At 41.9% G+C, this 5,601-nt stretch overlaps 1 non-coding gene across 1 annotated transcript; it reads left to right on the top strand.

Annotated features, from left to right (window-relative positions):
• Positions 1–2,963: 2,963 nt before the first annotated feature.
• Positions 2,964–3,147, top strand: LOC112859806 (U2 spliceosomal RNA). Its single transcript, XR_003223543.1, has one exon. It is a non-coding gene; the product is annotated as a U2 spliceosomal RNA (small nuclear RNA).
• The last annotated feature ends 2,454 nt before the right edge of the window (positions 3,148–5,601 follow it).

Below are 5,601 nucleotides of genomic sequence, written 5' to 3'. Positions count from 1 at the left end.
ATTTCTATTCACTCAATTAGCCCTTATTAAGCATTCACCGAATGAAGTTTAGTTCACGTGGGAAAGTCCCAGTCCTTGCCAATATCATTTACAAAAATGGAGCTGTTGCTTTCAGGTTCGTACTTCACCTTTGGGTGTGTCTGGCATCATCTGTAAGGAGGTGGTAGAGTTCTCTAGACAAGCTGAGCTTCTGACCCATGTTCATGATCTCTGGCAGGCATTTGACATTGCCCAGTCTATTCCCTGCCTTCAAAAACAAAGTTGCCTGTGCTGAACTCATTTGTCTGTTTACCTCCTTGAAATTGTCCCACGTGTAGCTGCTGTTCGCATGGCAGGAAAGAAAAATAGGACGTCGAACTGAGTAAGGGAAGGAAGACAAGATGAGGGCAAAGAGGACCAGAATATATAAAATACCTTAAAGGTTCATCTTTTAGGATCATAGTTGATTACACAATTTCTCTTCCTTTCCCTGCTTTCCCCAGCGGTGGTTGGAAGGGGTGGGTAACCTGCAAAAGTAGGATGATGAACACTTTGTACCCTTTAGCCAGCTTCAACAATTATGAACTCCAGGCCCATCTTGCTTTATATCTCTTTCCTTTTTTCCCCCGTTGTATCCTTTTTTCCCCCGTTGTATAATTTTGAAACAAATGTTTTGGGTCAAGTTTAAAATGTATCTCTGGGGATGCCTGTGTGGCTCAGTCAATTAAGCATCCGACTTTGGTTCAGGTCATGATCTCACAGCTCGTGAGTTCGAGCTCCCTGTCCGTCTCTGTGCTGACAGCTCAGAGCCTGGAGCCTGCTCCGGCCTGCTCCCTCTCTCACTCTGCCCCTTCCCCACTCGCACTTTGTCTCTCTCTCAAAAACAAACATTAAATATTTTTTTTTAAATTGAGCCACTGTAGGAGGTGCTGTTCTTGATGAAAAGAGTAGAAGACTGGAACTGAACTGAAGACATCTGTTTATGGATGTCTTTGGTTCAAGGCTGGATCTAATCTATGATCTATTCATGTTATAGTCTATGTGCTAATACAAGGAAACAGACTAGGCAGGAGATGATCTACACTCAAGACCAGAAGGCCACCGGGATGAAATTCGCAAGTAAGACCACTAAATGGGTGCCACAGGGAGAAAACCGGTTTTTTTCATTTTTACTGCTTCCTTTGTATTGAGCGAATTCGTGAAAGCCAAGATCCCAAGGCATGAACCTAAGGAAAAAAGGTTCAGAAGCAAACTACTTGACTTGCCCAAGCTTAGACCTGACTTTTGTCTTTATTTCAATGTGGTTCAGCACAATTCCATTATGTGGAATGTGGAGGGATATTTAAAGCCAAAAACCAAGCTAGGACTCATTATATTGGAAGAGTATACCATAAACTACAACAAAACAATCACTGAGAACACATTTTGTTAATGATAATAAGCATTATATTGGTTAAATGCATCTTCACAATAACCTATTATAGTAGGTACAACTATTATTAATAGACTAGGAAATTGAAGCATAGGTCAAGTAAAAAAACTTCATGGTTGCACAGAAAGTAAAGGAAGGGATCTGGAAAATAAAGTGAGATTTGGAGACTGGTTGATAGGGTTACTACTCCCATAGTTTCTCCTGTATCCACTTTGGCTCTTTTTCCTAGCACTGCACAAACACAGTTCATTGTTTACAGTGTCACAAAGTAGGGCTTCGTAATGTTCCTTTGGTCCACCTTTTTACCCCCTTTGGTCTGCCTTTTTATTTTATTGCCAGCAATGCATTAATTCAGCAGCTGAATTCGTAGCTGCCTATTGTTGCTGTTCTAAAAGTGAACGTAAATGGAAACAAAGCTGCTGGTTGCACACTTGAGTTTGAGCTAGTGTTTTATAACTGAAACCTGTATGATAGTAGAATTAAATACCGAGGCACCTGGGAGGCCTAGTCAGTTGAGCACCTGACTGTGGCTCAGATCATGATCTCACAGTTTGTGAGTTTGAACCCCACATGGGACTCGCTACTGTCAGAGCAGAGCCCACTTTGGATACTTTACCCCTTCTTTCTCTGCCCCTGTCCTGCTCACACACTCTCTCTCTCTCAAAAATAAACAAACATAAAAAATAAAAAGAATTAAGGGGCACCTGGGTGGCTCAGTCAGGTAAGTGTCCTACTCTTGGTTTTGGCTCAGGTCATGATCTCGCGGTTTGTGAGTTCGAGCCCCGCATCCAGCTCTGCGCTGACAGTGCAGAGCCTGCTTGAGATTCTCTCTCCCTCTCTCCCTGCCCTTTCCCCATTCATGCTTTCTCTTACTCAAAAATAAATAAGCATTAAAAAAAAAAAAAAAAGAATTAAACACCAGAAAGAGCACATTAAAAAAAAAAACCAATGTAGTGGCGTCTGAGTTGCTCAGTCGGTTGAGTGTCCAACTCTTGATGTCAGCGCAGGTCAGATCCCAGGGTTGGGATTGAGCCCTGCATTGGGCTCCTTGCTGAGCATGGAGCTTGCTTGAGATTTCTCTCTCTCTCTCTCTCTCTCTCTCTCTCTCTCTCTCTCTCTCTTCCTTCTGCCCTCCCTCCCCTCCTCACATGTCCTCCCCTCTCTAAAATAAAAACAGGGGCACCTGCGTGGCTCAGTCGGTTAAGCGTCTGACTTTGGCTCAGGTCATGATCTCGCGGTCCGTGAGTTCGAGCCCCGCGTCCGGCTCTGTGCCGACAGCTCAGAGCCTGGAGCCTGTTTCAGATTCTGTGTCTCCCTCTCTCTCTGACCCTCCCCCTGTTCATGCTCTGTCTCTCTCTGTCTCAAAAATAAACATTAAAAAAATTTTTTTTAAGTAAAAAACAAAAAATTTTTTAAAAATTAAAAAACATCAATGTAGGAGTTCCTGGCTGGCTCAGTCAGTGGAGCATGCAACTCTTGATTTCAGAGTTGTGAGTTTGAGCGCCACGTTGGGTGTGGAGGAGACTACTTAAATAATCTTTAAAAAATATGAATTGCTTCTCGGCCTTTTGGCTAAGATCGAATGTAGTATCTGTTTTTATCAGTTTAACATCTGGCATGTCCTATATCAGAGGACCATATATTAAATGGGTTTTTGGAGATGGAATAAGAGCTTGCTCCGTCCACTCCCCCCATCGACTTGCTACTGCAGTACTTCCAGGAACGGTGCACCCCCTCAGGGACAACAGTAGGGAAAAAAAAAGAAAATCAATGTGAAATTCTTGGCTTGCTCTGCTTCTGGCCTCCCTTGTGATTCATCCTTCCCTACCTGGAGGTGTTTTTCATGGTTCCTTCCTCAGCTACCTTTTCCATCCATTCATTCTCTGAGCAAACTCATTTTCTTCCACACACACAGGTGTGCCACAGACTTCTATACTCAACACTATAATGGACATTTCCATTTGGACATCTCCCTGGCAATTCAAATTCAACATGCTTAAAATAGAACTGATCTATGACCAAAAACCTGCTTGTACTCTTGCATTCTGGTTATACTCCTTGTATTCTTTTTACTTCAGGAAGCCGTGCAGCGTACCACCAAATGTTAAAGTTAAGAAAGTCATTCTTGGGGCGCCTGGGTGGCTCAATCGGGTAAGCGTCCTACTTCGGCTCAGGTCATGATCTCGCGGCCCGTGAGTTCGAGTCCCGCATCGGGCTCTGTGCTGACAGCTCAGAGCCTGGAGCCTGTTTCAGATTCTGTGTCTCCCTCTCTCTGACCCTCCCCCGTTCATGCTCTGTCTCTCTCTGTCTCAAAAATAAATAAACATTAAAAAAAAAAAAGTCATTCTTTAACTTCCTCTTTCACGTGTTTTTGCCTCAATACTGGAGTCCTTGCATCAAATTCTGCTTTCCTCTCTTGGCAGAATGTTTAAAAAAAAAACAAAAAACAAAACCACCTTTTAAATTAACCCAGATCTGGGGCACCTGCATGGCTCAGTCAGTTAAGTGTTCAACTTCAGCTCAGGTCATGATCTCTCTTTTTGAGTTTGAGCCCCGCATCGGGCTCTGTGCTGACAGCTCAGAGCCTGGAGCCTGCTTCACATTCTGTGTGTCCCTCTATCTCTGCCCCTCCCCCTCTCATGCTCTATCTCTCAAAAATAAACATTAAAAATAAATAAACACAGATCTGATTACATGTTCCTTAGAAAAGCACTTACTGAGGTATGATTGAGATACAAGAGCTGTACATATTTAATGTACACAACTTGGATGAGTTTGGAATGAAGTACACACTCACCACAACTGATGTCACAAACATCCGTTGCCTCCAACACGTTCCTCCTGGCATCTTTATTTTTTGTATGTGTGTGATAACACACAATGATTATATATTCCTAGAATCTTTTTTTAATAAATAATTTTTTAAGTTTATTTATTTATTTTAAGAGAGAGAGAGAGCATGAGCAGGGGAGCAGCAGAGACAGAGGGAAAGAGAGAAAATTCCAAGCAGGCTTCACACTGACAGTGTGGAGCCCAACACGGGGCTCGAACTCGCAAACCATGAGACCATGACCTGAGCCAAAACCCAGAGTCTTTAACCAAGAAAAAACCAACCGAGCCATCCAGGTGCCCCGTTAAAATCTTTTGATTAAATGTTCCCATTTGCTATTGGAAAAAATCGACACATGTATGACTGCATGGTATTGCATGGATGCCTCCTGCTACTTCTTGAGCCTTTTTTTTTCAGGGCACTCTTCCCCTTGTGTGCTACATTTTGTTGTTTTTTCTAGCTTTTTGTGGGTTTTGTCTGAAATACCCTTTTTCCCCCCTCTGTTATTCCTCTTTTCACTAACTGCTACTCAGAAATATTTTTCTCAGGGAGGTCTTTTCTGATTCACTGAGATCAACTGCCTAAATTGTAACTTTCATCGAGGCAGTGTGTATCTTCCCAGTGTATCGTTAGTGACTAGCCAGTTTTGAAATATGTACACAATAACTGTTGAATGAAAAAGTTTATGTTTATTCCTAAAGAGGAAAACTAATGTGATTCTTTTTTAAAAAAAGTAATTCTATACAGTTTTAAGAATTTTTATAAATTGAAGTGTTGCTAAACAGCGGCACCTGGTGGCTCAGTCAAGTAAGCATCTGACTTCGGCTCAGGTCCCACAGTTTGTAGGTTCGAGTACTGCGTCAGCTCTCTGCTGTCAGCATGGAGCCTGCTTTGGATCCTCTGTCTCCCCTCTCTCTGCCCGTCCCGTTCACACTCACACACACACACACATACACACTCTCTCTCTCTCTCTCTCTCTCTCTCTCTCTCTTTCTCTCAAAAATAAGTAAACATTAAAAAAAATAAAATGTTGCAAAACAGTAAAAATTGTTTTTGTTTAGCACCATTAAAAATGTTTAAATGTCAGTATTAATGCAGTTATTAATGGTACGCTTTTTATTTTGAAGTAAAAATTCAGAGAGTCACTTTGTACATTGTACACATCCAAAGTACACATCCAAAGTACACATCCAAAGTGACAGTTTTGTTTAAAATTTACCTAAACATTACGTTTTCGGCTGCTTCTGCCATCTACTGGACATATAGTGCTACTGGATCTTCAGAGTCCTATTCTCAGCCAGAGTGTTTATTCAGGATTCCAATAGGATTTTAAAAATATATTTGTATTTAAATCATGTCA

This window comes from Puma concolor, chromosome F2 (assembly GCF_028749965.1).
Source record: "Puma concolor isolate L17-30 chromosome F2, mPumCon1.1.hap2, whole genome shotgun sequence".
In the NCBI taxonomy this organism is placed as follows: Eukaryota; Metazoa; Chordata; class Mammalia; order Carnivora; family Felidae; genus Puma; species Puma concolor.
The sequence above is the reverse complement of the archived record's forward strand: the minus strand, read 5'-3'. Positions and strand labels throughout refer to the sequence as shown.